General features: G+C 43.2%; 1 pseudogene; it reads left to right on the plus strand.

Annotated features, from left to right (window-relative positions):
- The first annotated feature begins 1,800 nt into the window (after positions 1 to 1,800).
- On the plus strand, positions 1,801 to 11,903 carry LOC117449139 (G-protein coupled receptor 37-like 1; annotated as a pseudogene).
- Positions 11,904 to 13,135: the final 1,232 nt, after the last annotated feature.

Below are 13,135 nucleotides of genomic sequence, written 5' to 3' on the forward strand. Positions count from 1 at the left end.
ACACACACACATCACACACCCACACAGGGGCGACTAGACCACCATTGGTCATGCGAGAACATCTCGAGGACAGACTGGATGGGAACCAACTGTTACGTAACAGAAAGGTCACAGGTTCGAGTCCCACATCTATCCGTTAGTTGAGTATACGCTTCACATCCACTTCTCACTTATCTTTATAGAACTCAGTGCCGGAGTACGCCAAAACAAACGTCTGTGAGCAAAAGTAGACGGATTCTCTCAAATCAATCAGGAAAGAAGACCTTATGGGGAAGGTTGGCCAAAGTCAGTTTTACCAGGAAAATAATTCATTAGAATCCTCATTTAGAGTTTGTCCATCACTCATCAGCAATGCGGTTCTGCACAGATGCAAACAGGAAGTCAACAATTCGTATTTGGCTATCAAGCAACCCTCCAAATATGTCTCTTAAGGCCACACCAGGCCGATTATCGGCGTCGGTGGGCATCAGGCCGACGATGAGCGTCGACACGCCCTACTCAGATTGGTGTGTCCCGCACCGTCGGGTCTTTTCAACCGAATCGGCGGGCAGTCGTCCAAAGGAATCACTCCGATTGGCTGTTCCGCTAGCGAATCAGTGCATGAGAAGCGAAACGGAAGTGAGGGACCCAAACAAACTATTAAGAAGGCAAATCTGAGTTTCATTTACCTCCAGCTCTCGACTCAGGTTCGGGAAAGCCCCGTGAGCTTCTCGTTGTAGAGAGAAGATGGAACGCACATCTTATTGTTTATATCACGCAGTCTGTTCTTCTTCTCTCGGTTATCACGCAGTCTGTCTTCCGGTTGTTGCCTCTTTTGAACGACGAATACACACTACCGCCGCCTGCTGGTCAGGAGAGTTATTGCCACTCACGCATGCGCAGTTCGTACGTGCTACTTGGCCGGCGGCTGAAGTCTTTGCCGTGTGTTCCAGTGCGACACATGGCCAAGACGCAGAGACGTGAGGCGACGCAACAGTCGGGGTCCGTCTGTGTGAGTTCTTTGTTGTGATTGGTGTGTCCCTATAGATTCAGTGAGACTAACCCTTCCCAGAGGAGATCATTACATCACATTTAAAACTAGACTAGAAATTTGCTTAGAAACGAGAGATAAAGACGATTGAGTGGTGTGTCCGGGCCTTCAGCCCAGCTTATCAGACACTAGCCACTCCCTAAGTTTGTTTTTAGACAAAAATATAAGTGACTGATATGATTGTCATATTCCTTATTTCTAATGCAATATAAGTTGACTTTAGCACTGTTACCACGGCGGCACATGGTCCTGATTTTAAATGATTTATTTGGGAATTTGGAAAACTGTGACGGTAAAAACGAATTTCCTCTTTGAACTGTTTACTTTAAAACTGTGTGAACGTTTCAGAAGAAGTGTTGAACCTCTCACTCAGCGTGTGAATCCAACTGAGATGAAGCACTATGTGTGTGTGTGTGTGTGTGTGTGTGTGTGTGTGTGTGTGTGTGTGTGTGTGTGTGGTGTGTGTGTGTGTGTGTGTGTGTGTGTGTGTGTGTGCGCGCATCATAGCCTCATCAGCAGCACATTGTGAGTGAATGAACAGCGCAAGTGTGTGTGCGAGAGTATATATGTGTGTGTTTCTCCCTGAACACAGGCTCAATGAACACAAACTAATCTGACCTGAATGTCTCACGCGCACACACACACACACAACCACACACACACACACACACACACACACACACACACACACACACCAACACACACACACACACACACAAAGAAGAAAACACCTTCATCTTTTCTGGACTACAAACCATACAAATCTATTGGACGATCTAGCAACATCTGCATTTCTTCATCATCTCGAAACTTTCTGAAACGTTGGTAGACATCTAGCAACCAGCTGCAAGCTTTGGTGCATTTTAACCTTTTTTCTTCCCTGGAATTGTCGTCTTTACTCAACAAACTTCTGTCTTGAAGTCATTTCCCAGAATCTCTGAACTAGAGTTGCTTCTCTCTGAAAGGTACCGTAGACTTTGCTAAGCATCAAGTTGGTCATTTGGTTCCTGAATATTGGCACTTTTTGGGAACTTTCTTGGCATTTTAATTGAAGCTCAGCACCTAGGTCTGAAGTTCAATAAGAAGAATCTTAAGAGGAATCATCCACATTAAATATTTGGATCATGGCCCCTACTCTTGCTTTGTGGTTGGGCCTTTTTCTGCCGCTGCTGTTGACGGACGCAAAGACCGTTCAGCAACCTGACAGTCAGAGCGACACCCTCAACAAACCCTCATCCCTTGTCAAACTGGAACCACTCTGGACCTCCATGCAGCTCAAGACCGACGAGGCCCCCAACAAGAGCCTCCCATTCCCAGAAATGCTGGATCTAGATGTGGACCAACCCCGGCGCCTGGCCCGCGGCGCAGAGGAAGAAGAACAACAGTCCACCTTCAGCCAGTCCTTTGAGAACGACTCCGTCACGACACCGCAGGACACAGCGTTTGACAACGGGACTAAAGTAGCAGCAGGAGACCACAACGATCACGAGGTCCACGGAAACCCTCCAGCTTGGACCCCCAGGACTCTTCAACCCGTTCTACCCGCTGGCGGAAGGCTCGTACGCGGCCTACGCGGTCCTGTTCCTGGCTGGCCTGGTTCTGGCGCTGGGCGTGGTGGGAAACATGGCCGTCATGTGCATCGTCTGGAACAACTACTATATGAGGTCGGCTTGGAATTACCTGCTGGCCAGCATGGCGTTCTGGGACTTCCTGGTCCTGGTGCTATGCCTTCCTGTGGTGGTCCTCAACCAGCTGTCCAATAGGAGGATCCTTGGTGACATCACCTGCCGCATGGTGCCCTATATGGAGGTGGGTGGGCTTATGAGGAAGTAGGAGGAGCAAGAAAGATTGCTTGAAAGTAATTTTTTGAAAGAGTTTTGTTCCATCTGGGCAGAACTGAACAGACATGGTTTTTAATACAGACTTAGGTTTGGGAGTTGATGAAAGTAGAATTGTACCTCTTGGATGGAGATAGGCTAACAGTTCAGTCATCAGTTCAGTCAATATGCTAAGCTTGACTATAATGGAGTCTTATTGTAATCTGAGATAGCAATTTAAAGAATGGCGTTCTGGGACTTCCTGGTCCTGGTGCTATGCCTTCCTGTGGTGGTCCTCAACCAGCTGTCCCATAGGAGGATCCTTGGTGACATCACCTGCCGCATGGTGCCTTATATGATGGGTGGGGGCTTATGTAGAAGTAGGAGGGGAAGAGGAATTTGGGTTGAAAGTCATTTGTTTAAAGCGGTTTACTTGTGCAGGTGAAACAGATTTTGGCAACGGTTTTTTCATCTACTGGTCAATTCTGAGATTTTTAGGGTGGAATGCAACAGCAATATTTTTATATCAATAAATGAAATGCAGCAAAAATGTAAAACAAATATTATTTTTGGTTGGAAGTCTTGCTGTTTGCGTCCCTATGCCAATAAGTCAAATAACTGGTTGCCAAATTTAAATGGCCATGTTGGCAACCATTACTTTTGGTCCCTGTAAATTATATATGGTTTTTATTTCATTGAAAGGTATTGACTTAAGTGTGTGTGTTAAAGTGCCCAACAAACATCTAATATGAACAGTTTTGTTCTAAATGTACACAGTTTACTTATCTGTATTTTTGTGATATATGAACTATTGCTAAAGAGCAGAGATTCAGTCGTTTTTTGGCCAGTCACCATGGAGACCTGGTTCTTTGTCTGCTGGGGCGTCCTGCTGCTGCCTTCATGGTTTGACAGGAACACATTTGGGGTGAAACTGTGTTTGAATGATCTGTGACCCTTTACTTACAGGTGGCCATATTGGAGTCTTCAGTTCAGAGAATGTTTGACAGTGTTTTGGTCCGTCTTGGCAGAACGGAAACATACATGGTTTTAATACAGACTTAGGTTTGGGGAGTTGATGAAAGTAGAAGTAGAACAGTTCAGTCATCAGTTCAGTAAAGTTCATAGGCTACGCTTGGCTAAAACCGGAGTCTTATTGTAAGCTGAGATAGCAATTTAAAGAAATTACAGACTCTTAATACATTGTAAACTTTTAGGCGGGAACCAGCTGAGTGCACAGACATTAACTCAGTAGTGAGAGACGGACTAAAGATTAAATAACACCAGACTGATCCTTTAATTTCCTCATGTGGTTTGATTGATCACATTGATAGCATTGGGTAGAGAGAGTGTGTGGCCTTTATCCCTTTGAATAGCAATCATGGAGAGTTTATACTGTAAACAAAATATACAAAAAGGAACAAATAATGTCTGTATTTGGACTCGTCTTTCTGGCCATGATATGATTTCCAAAACGTTGAAATTTCCAATCCTTGTTTAGTTTACCGATTTTCGATTGGCAACAAAGGTCTGGCAGATCAGACATGTTGTGAATATACATTTTATTTTAATATTGTTCAGATTTTTTTATTGTATTACCTTTCTACTCTATTCTATATTTATATTTCATGATTTTTGCTTTAATTTTAGTCTTTATTTCTCCTACTATTTTTCAGTTTTGCACCAATACACCAATTCAAGTACTTTAGAAGAAGACGACATATAGAGGAAATGTCTTTCTCCACTCTTTTGTGTTTACACATTATTATATTGAATTATTATTCAAGGTTAAGGTATTCATTTATATTGTATGGTTAACGTATATTAAGATGTAAAAAAAAAGTAAAAACAAAAGGGAGAAGGGGTCGGATTAAATAATTGTAAACTTCTTCCGACCCCTTTTCGGACGTGTAATTAGCTAAAGCTTTGTTGTTATTGTTATCAGACAATGATACTACAGATATTATCAATTATTATTTAAATATTTCGTTTAGTTATTGCATTCATTTGTATAGTACTGTATCAATGTCTGTATCATCTTTTGTTTCATTTGTATTTTCTTTGGTTTTACACGCTCGAAAAAAAATAATAAACTAAACTAAACTAAACACACATGGGAGGATACACACACAACCATATGCAGAGGAGAGGTGGCCAGTTATCCTGCGCCAAGGGAGCAGTTTCCAAGGTTAGGTGCCTTGCTCAAGGGTATCTTGGCAGTGGCCTAGGAGGTAACTGGCAACCTATCCAGCTACCAGCTTTCTTCTTCGGGTCAAACGGGACTTTGACCCGCGACCCTTCGGTTTCCAAGACCAAGCCCCTACAGACTGAACCACTTCTTGCCAGATATAGGAATGTGCTTGTCCTTGTGTTTAAAGTTGCTATATAAATAAACTTGCCTTACCAAAGCAAATACCTTCAAAACAACCTCCATTGTTCTCGTCCTCTCCTGCAGACCGTGTCTCTGGGCCTCACCTCCTTCACTCTGTGCGCTCTGGGCATCGCTCGTTTCCACGCCGCCACCTCCTCCTCGCAGGCCAAGGCCCGGCTGGTGGAGCGCTGCCACTCCATGCTGCTGCAGCTGGTTCTGGTGTGGCTCACTGCTCTGCTGCTCTCCAGCCCAGAGATCTTCCTCTGGCAGCTCACCCAGTCCGTGTCCCCGACATCAGGCCTGCTGGTGGACTCCTTCTCCATCACACCTTCCTCCCCCCCTGTCCCTCTACCTGCCCGACTCCCTGCACTCTCTGTTGCTCAAGTATCACCAGGTGAGAACTTAACATACACATGTGTCCCCTCTTCTTCATGTCTCTTCTACATCAACATGTGTCCCCTCTTCTTTATGTCTCTTCTACATCAACATGTGTCCCCCTCTTCTCCATGTCTCTTCTACATCAACATGTGGTCCCCTCTTCTTCATGTCTCTTCTACATCAACATGTGTCCCCTCTTCTCCATGTCTCTTCTACATCAACATGTGTCCCCTCTTCTCCATGTCTCTTCTACATCAACATGTGTCCCCTCTTCTCCATGTCTCTTCTACATCAACATGTGTCCCCTCTTCTCATGTCTCTTCTACATCAACATGTATCCCCTCTTCTTCATGTCTCTTCTACATCAACACGTGTCCCCTCTTCTTCATGTCTCCTCTACATCAACATGTGTCCCCTCTTCTTTATGTCTCTTCTACATCAACATGTGTCCCCTCTTCTTCATGTCTCTTCTACATCAACATGTGTCCCCTCTTCTTCATGTCTCTTCTACATCAACACGTGTCCCCTCTTCTTCATGTCTCCTCTACATCAACATGTGTCCCCTCTTCTTTATGTCTCTTCTACATCAACATGTGTCCCCTCTCTCCATGTCTCTTCTACATCAACATGTGTCCCCTCTTCTTCATGTCTCTTCTACATCAACATGTGTCCCCTCTTCTTCATGTCTCTTCTACATCAACATGTGTCCCCTCTTCTTCATGTCTCTTCTACATCAACATGTATCCCCTCTTCTTCATGTCTCTTCTACATCAACATGTGTCCCCTCTTCTTCATGTCTCTTCTACATCAACATGTGTCCCCTCTTCTCCATGTCTCTTCTACATCAACATGTGTCCCCTCTTCTTCATGTCCTCTTCTACATCAACATGTGTCCCCTCTTCTCCATGTCTCTTCTACATCAACATGTGTCCCCCACTTCTTCATGTCTCTTCTACATCAACATGTATCCCCTCTTCTTCATGTCTCTTCTACATCAACATGTGTCCCCTCTTCTTCATGTCTCTTCTACATCAACACGTGTCGCCTCTTCTCCATGTCTCTTCTACAACATGTGTCCCCTCTTCTTCATGTCTCTTCTACATCAACATGTGTCCCCTCTTCTTCATGTCTATTCTACATCAACATGTGTCCCCTCTTCTCCATGTCTCTTCTACATCAACATGTGTCCTCTCTTCTTCATGTCTCTTCTACATCAGCATGTGTCCCCTCTTCTCCATGTCTCTTCTACATCAACATGTGTCCCCTCTTCTACATCAACATGTGTCCTCTCTTCTTCATGTCTCTTCTACATCAGCATGTGTCCCCTCTTCTTCGTGTCTCTTCTACATCAACATGTGTCCCCTCTTCTACATCAACATGTGTCCTCTCTTCTTCATGTCTCTTCTACATCAGCATGTGTCCCCTCTTCTCCATGTCTCTTCTACATCAACATGTGTCCCCTCTTCTACATCAACATGTGTCCTCTCTTCTTCATGTCTCTTCTACATCAGCATGTGTCCCCTCTTCTTCGTGTCTCTTCTACATCAACATGTGTCCCCTCTTCTACATCAACATGTGTCCCCTCTTCTTCATGTCTCTTCAACATCAACATGTGTCCCCTCTTCTTCGTGTCTCTTCCACATCAACATGTGTCCCCTCTTCTCCATGTCTCTTCTACATCAACATGTGTCCCCTCTGTGTAAAGAGACTCTGAAAGTTTCAGGAACAAAGATTCTCTCTCTTTTTGATCCATTTCTATAAAAAACTGTCTGAAAATGAGCTGATCAGATTTTGGCCACTTTATGATGTCATAAAGTGGCCCCCCCACCTTATCACCTGAATCTCCTCTAGAGCTCCATTGAGTTCTTTGTAACCAAATGTCTCTCAGAGGGGCGTGGGGAAGGGCTCCTTTTTTTCATCTAAAGTAACAGACAGAGAATCAGCACTTTGGAAACAGGGCTGAAACAGAGGGGATTATGGGTAATGCTGCCCATTTGGTGTTTGGAGCCAAACACTTCAGAGATATGTTCTGTATATATCTGAGAGCTGTAATATATTGATGAAAAACAGTATAATCGGGGACTTTTAAGGAACTAACTCACCAAAGTAGTTCTGGAAGTAGACCTGACATCTTCCATCTCTTCATTGGCTCAGTTTCTCTTGGGATTGAAAACGATGAGCGTGCTCAGAATAGACCAGAAATGATAAAATAACAGGTTTCTTTAACTGTCACATGAATCAATTAGAGATATGAATGCTTACTGATTTACTTTTGAAAGTTGATCAAACAATCAAATTATGTGGTGAGTTTAAATGTCAAATTGTATTCTGTGCAAAAAGTTCAAAATAGTAACCTAATTCTGGTAAAAACCGTAACCATGACCCTCAATCTACGCCAAAGTACTTTCCAGAACCATAAAGCACCAGATCGTACCAGAAGTTTTCCAAAACGCTCCACAAGGTCATCAGATGTTTGCTGTCCTCTGTTGCAGGGGCGTATGTGGTGGTGCTTCGGCTGCTACTTCTGCCTGCCCATCCTCTTCACCGTCCTCTGCCAAATGGCCACACGCAACGTCAACAGCGACTCCAGCTCCACCCAAAAGCAGCGCAGCCATGACGACCGCTCGACCAGTCAGAAGCACCAGCAGCACCAGGCGTTGGAGCGGCAGCTGAACTGCACCCTGCTGGCGTTGGCGGTGGTTTACGGCGTCTGTGCTCTGCCCGAACACGTGTGTAACATCACGCTGGCCTACGCTAACATCTCCATCTCCGAGGAAACTGCCTCCATGCTGGCTCTGTTGCATCACTTCCTGTTGTTCTTTAAGTCATCAGTGACCCCGGTGCTGCTGCTGTGTCTGTGCAAGGTAGGTCAAGCTGTTAAAAGTATTGTTGACTTTAACGGGCCCCTTTTGGTCCTCTTCAACCAGAACTGATCACACACAGCTTTAAGACCCAATGATGTAACTACACTGAACAAAAATATAAACGCAACACTTTTGTTTTTGCTCCCATTTTCCATGAGATGAACTCAAAGATCTAAAACATTTTCTATAAACACGAAATAACCATTTCTCTCAAATATTGTTCACAAATCTGAAAAGATCTGTGATGGTGAGCACTTCTCCTTTGCTGAGATAATCCATCCCACCTCACAGGTGTGGCATATCAAGATGCTGATTAGACAGCATGATTATTGCACAGGTGTGCCTTAGGCTGGCCACAATAGAAGGCCACTGTGAAACGTGCAGCTTTGCTTTATTGGGGGGGTCTGGGGGGGGGTCCGAAAACCAGTCAGTATCTGGTGTGAGGGGTAGGGGTAGGGTTAGGGTTAGGGTAATTTTGTGAATCGAGTGGCCCATGGTGGTGGTGGGGTTATGGTAAGGGCAGGCGTATGTTATGGATGACGAACACAGGCCACTCGATTCACAACATTACCCTAACCCTAACCCTACCCCTCACAGTGTTGCGTTTATATTTTTGTTCAGTGTATATGTAACTATAAGGTATGGGACTTCACTGGTGCATTTAGCGGCCATTCTACATAGTAGTAGTACCATCACTGGCACAATCACACGTCCCAAGTAGAAGGGACTCTTAACAATATTGGGTTTTTGCCGATGTCCCATTCGCCGATTTTGACAAATTGGCAATGCAGATACCAAAATACTCACATGTTGTTCCATCTAATTGCAGAAGAACACAAGGTCTCTCCTGTAGATATGAATGTGATATACACTGATTTTAAGACCAACACATTAACTGGACAAAATAAGAAAACAACTAAATGAAGTTTAACTTAACACCAATGTATGCCGTTGCCGATATTTCCTTGTATAGCCTTTGTCTGCCAATACCAACAACATGCCAATAACATCAGGCATCCCTAGACACTTTAAAACTGATATCTTGTGTACCATCTTGCTTGAGCATGTACTCAGAAAAACGGCATGAGAACACGTCCGAGACGAAGAATCTTGGGCTGATGGATAGGCAACCCTCACTTTGTCAATTACTTGGTGTGGCTTCAACAGACAGACTTGACAACTATTCCTTTAAATATATCGTTTGGTGTGGTAGAAGGTTGGTTGCATTAATTGACCAACCTTTGCAAAATTGATGCTCACTATTTTTTTGCATTTAAACAACAAACCTCTAGCCCGTTCAGATCCAGCTGTAATAGTTAGAGTGGTTACAGTAATATAGTTCTTTGAAAGCCGTTAACGGACAGCTCTGACTGCTTGTCGTTGTGTTCCAGGCTCTCGGTCAGGCCTTCATGGACTGCTGCTGCTGCTGCTGTCAGGAATGTCAGCCGAACGCGACTCAAGGCTCACCAAATATCAAACTGAAGGCGGCCAATGAGACGTCCGTCTTCTTCGACAAGGCTAAAGAAACCTCAGCCATCTTGTCGATCTCCAGCTAGAGCTATAGCATCCAACATCTCCTCTTCCATAAAACAACCTATCTTCTTTTGTATCCTCAAACTCTGTTTCGCTTCTACCCTAAAGTTCCTTAACGCTTCAGTTTCCTTTATCCTTTCTTCTCCACAACGCTTGTTGACCAACGACCATCTTTTCTTCATCTTTTTCTGCCCTCTTTCCTTCTCTCGGAGTTTCCATTTGTATGATATTCCTTTATGGACACAGTGTTACCCCTTTCAGCTTCCTGTCTGTGCAGGAAGTGATGCTTAATCCGTAGTGATTATTAGAAAACTTGCTGTTCTTGCACAACCACCTGTTGTAAAACCAGAAGCCCGTTTCAGGACCCTCCGAAAGGACACTTTCCTCCAACTGGTGTAAAAATGTATGATAAGAAAATTCCTGGATGTCTTCTTTGGTTGGTCTGAAGCTGAATGCGATATTTCTATAAGGAAGATCTACCATGTAAAGCTAAATGAGTAGTTTCAAACTGTGATGGAAGATTGATGAGGAGTAAAAATAATCTGCTTCGAGGTTGTTTAGTGCCACACAAACATATGTTGGTATAGTGCAGAATCAAGTGAGTAACGTCTGGCTCTGAATATTAACCTCATTTGCTGAATAGAGTGTACAGTTGACGCATTGTTCTGTATATTGAAATGGTGACAACCTGTGGGGCCATTGATCATTGGTCCATCTGTCAAACTATCAAGAAAAAAGAGGTAGACGTCCATGAAGAGCTATTAGATATAACTGTATGACAACTATGTCCACTGGCTGGAAGAAAACACCTCCTCGGGTAAAGGGGACGAAAAACGCCAACAAACGTCTGATTTGAGAGATTATGAAACCATCAGTAAGTGAGGCTGTCCATATCCGTTTGACATATTTTGTTGTGAGCTACTTGTGTAAGATGTCAGAGTTCAGATCAAAAGTGGTCTCTATGTAACAGCAATCAACCAATCAGAGCTTTGTGAGCATGATTATGGAAGAATATGTCTTTATCTGTTTGCAAACTACGGATGAAATGGACGAAGCTGAACTGTTGAAATTATTTTTACAACTTGTGTTTCTGGGAAGAATAATGACTGTTTCAGAAGGAAGTGAAGGGGGGGGAGGAAGGAGTTTTGAACAGGACCAAGACCTTATAAGTGCTGAGGCGGTGTCTTTGTACAGGAAGTTAAACTGTGTAGTACATTTTAAAGCACATTAATATGTCTCTAGCACAGTCTTTTCACTCAGACTGTCAAACAACTAGAACAAAACGAAGAAACAGAAGTTATGAATGTAGCTTGTTTTAATGTTAGATCTACAACTAATTGCATCTCTGTGTGAAGGGAATAGAGATAGTCATTTTTCTATGTCACAAGAATGTGTATGCCTTTGTAATGCTCAGTTTCACAATGTAAAATCCATATAAGCATGTGTCAGAGTCGCCTGTGCCTTAGTGCCTCCTCAGCCCTCAGCTAAATCAACGCATTCAGAAACAAGAGTAGAAGTCTGACTAACTTTGTATTCAACAAACATTTCTTTTTACACTGACTAGTTACTTAAGAGCTAGAGCGTCTGGATGCTAAAATTCACTGTTTGATAAACAGCACTTTTACAGTGGCCCCGATCTACAGAAGGTCAACATGTTTGTTTCCAATTTTGCACAAAAGAAATAAGACATACTAACAGCTCGAGTCCCACTGGTGTCGTGTTTGAGTTCCTTGTAAATGTGAATGAAGTTGACATCGAGTGCCCTCACAGAACAGATTAACTTTAGTGCCTGTCTTATATTTGTCTTTTTAAGTATCTCTAAAGGCTGTGTTTATCTTGTGAACAAGGCATAAACCAACCATTGGGATGTAGAGGTGGTAATTTATAAATAAAGCTGTGCAATTTAAACTGGATTTGTCTGGAGAATTTATTGATGCGATATTGATGTGACTGAGCAAGCTGACAATAACCGAAACATGTCTTTGTATTCATTAGTTCAAGTAACAAGTGGAAGACGCTATTTGGGTGTCTATAGGTCAATTTATTCTTACAAAAGACAATGTTTTGTGATTTCCCGCTTCTTTTATAACTAGGTTGTGAAACTCCTGGTTGTTAAAAAGTATCTGGTTCTTTGATAAATAAGAAAAGGTAAGAAGCCGGTGATCAAAGACACCAAAGGAGAGATGTCAGATGACCAAGGTGCTTTTGGGTAAGAAATATCTGAACACTAAGCCTCACAATCTGTCCCGTTTTTAATCACAATACTGAAAAGATTAAAATGGCTGTAAGAGTTGGGATAAACAATTCTGGACCAGCGAACCCTTTGCAACTCAATATGATTGCTATCTTCAGCTATCCAGAAGACACGCTGTTTTACTTTGAACAGTTAATATAATAATAATAATTCCTTACATTTATTGTAGCGCTTTTTCCAGATGCTCAAAGCGCTTCACAAATACACATTACACATATCATACATGCAATGGTCAGATACTGTGGACAATACCCACAGGAGCAAGTTCAGGTGAAGTGTCTTGCCCAAGGACACACCGGCTTTACAGACGCAGCAGCGGCGGGTTTCACCCCTTGATCTGATGATCATTGCACAGCGCACTGCGCCACACCGTCCATCTTCACGCCTCGGGGTCATCGAGGCGCTTTTACAAGTACGCATTAATATCATACATGTACTGTGGACAATACCCACAGGAGCAAATCCGGGTGAAGTGTCTTGCCCAAGGACACAACGGCCTGACGCAGTGGGGGCAGGAGCGGGTTTCGAACTGGAGTTCCCCAGCACCCCCCTTGATCTGATGATCGGATGCACAGACCACTGCGCCACCCACCCCGAATATGGTCTAGTAGAGCCATCAGGCTGACGATTAAAGCAAGTTATTAACTATATGACAAAATATTCTATAGTTAAATACATAAGAATAAAAAATGGCAATGTTAAAAATTGGATCAGGTGTTATCATCAAAGACAAAAGAAACAAGATCATTAATGTCTGAATGTAACTCAATATGTGAGTTGAATGGACTCAGATATTGGCTTCAAAAACACTGGATCAAACCGTTGATGAAATAAAACACACAACATGAAAAATGTGCTTTATGCAGAAGCTCATTAAAGCTTTTTGTTGTG

Source organism: Pseudochaenichthys georgianus, chromosome 7, assembly GCF_902827115.2.
Source record: "Pseudochaenichthys georgianus chromosome 7, fPseGeo1.2, whole genome shotgun sequence".
In the NCBI taxonomy this organism is placed as follows: Eukaryota; Metazoa; Chordata; class Actinopteri; order Perciformes; family Channichthyidae; genus Pseudochaenichthys; species Pseudochaenichthys georgianus.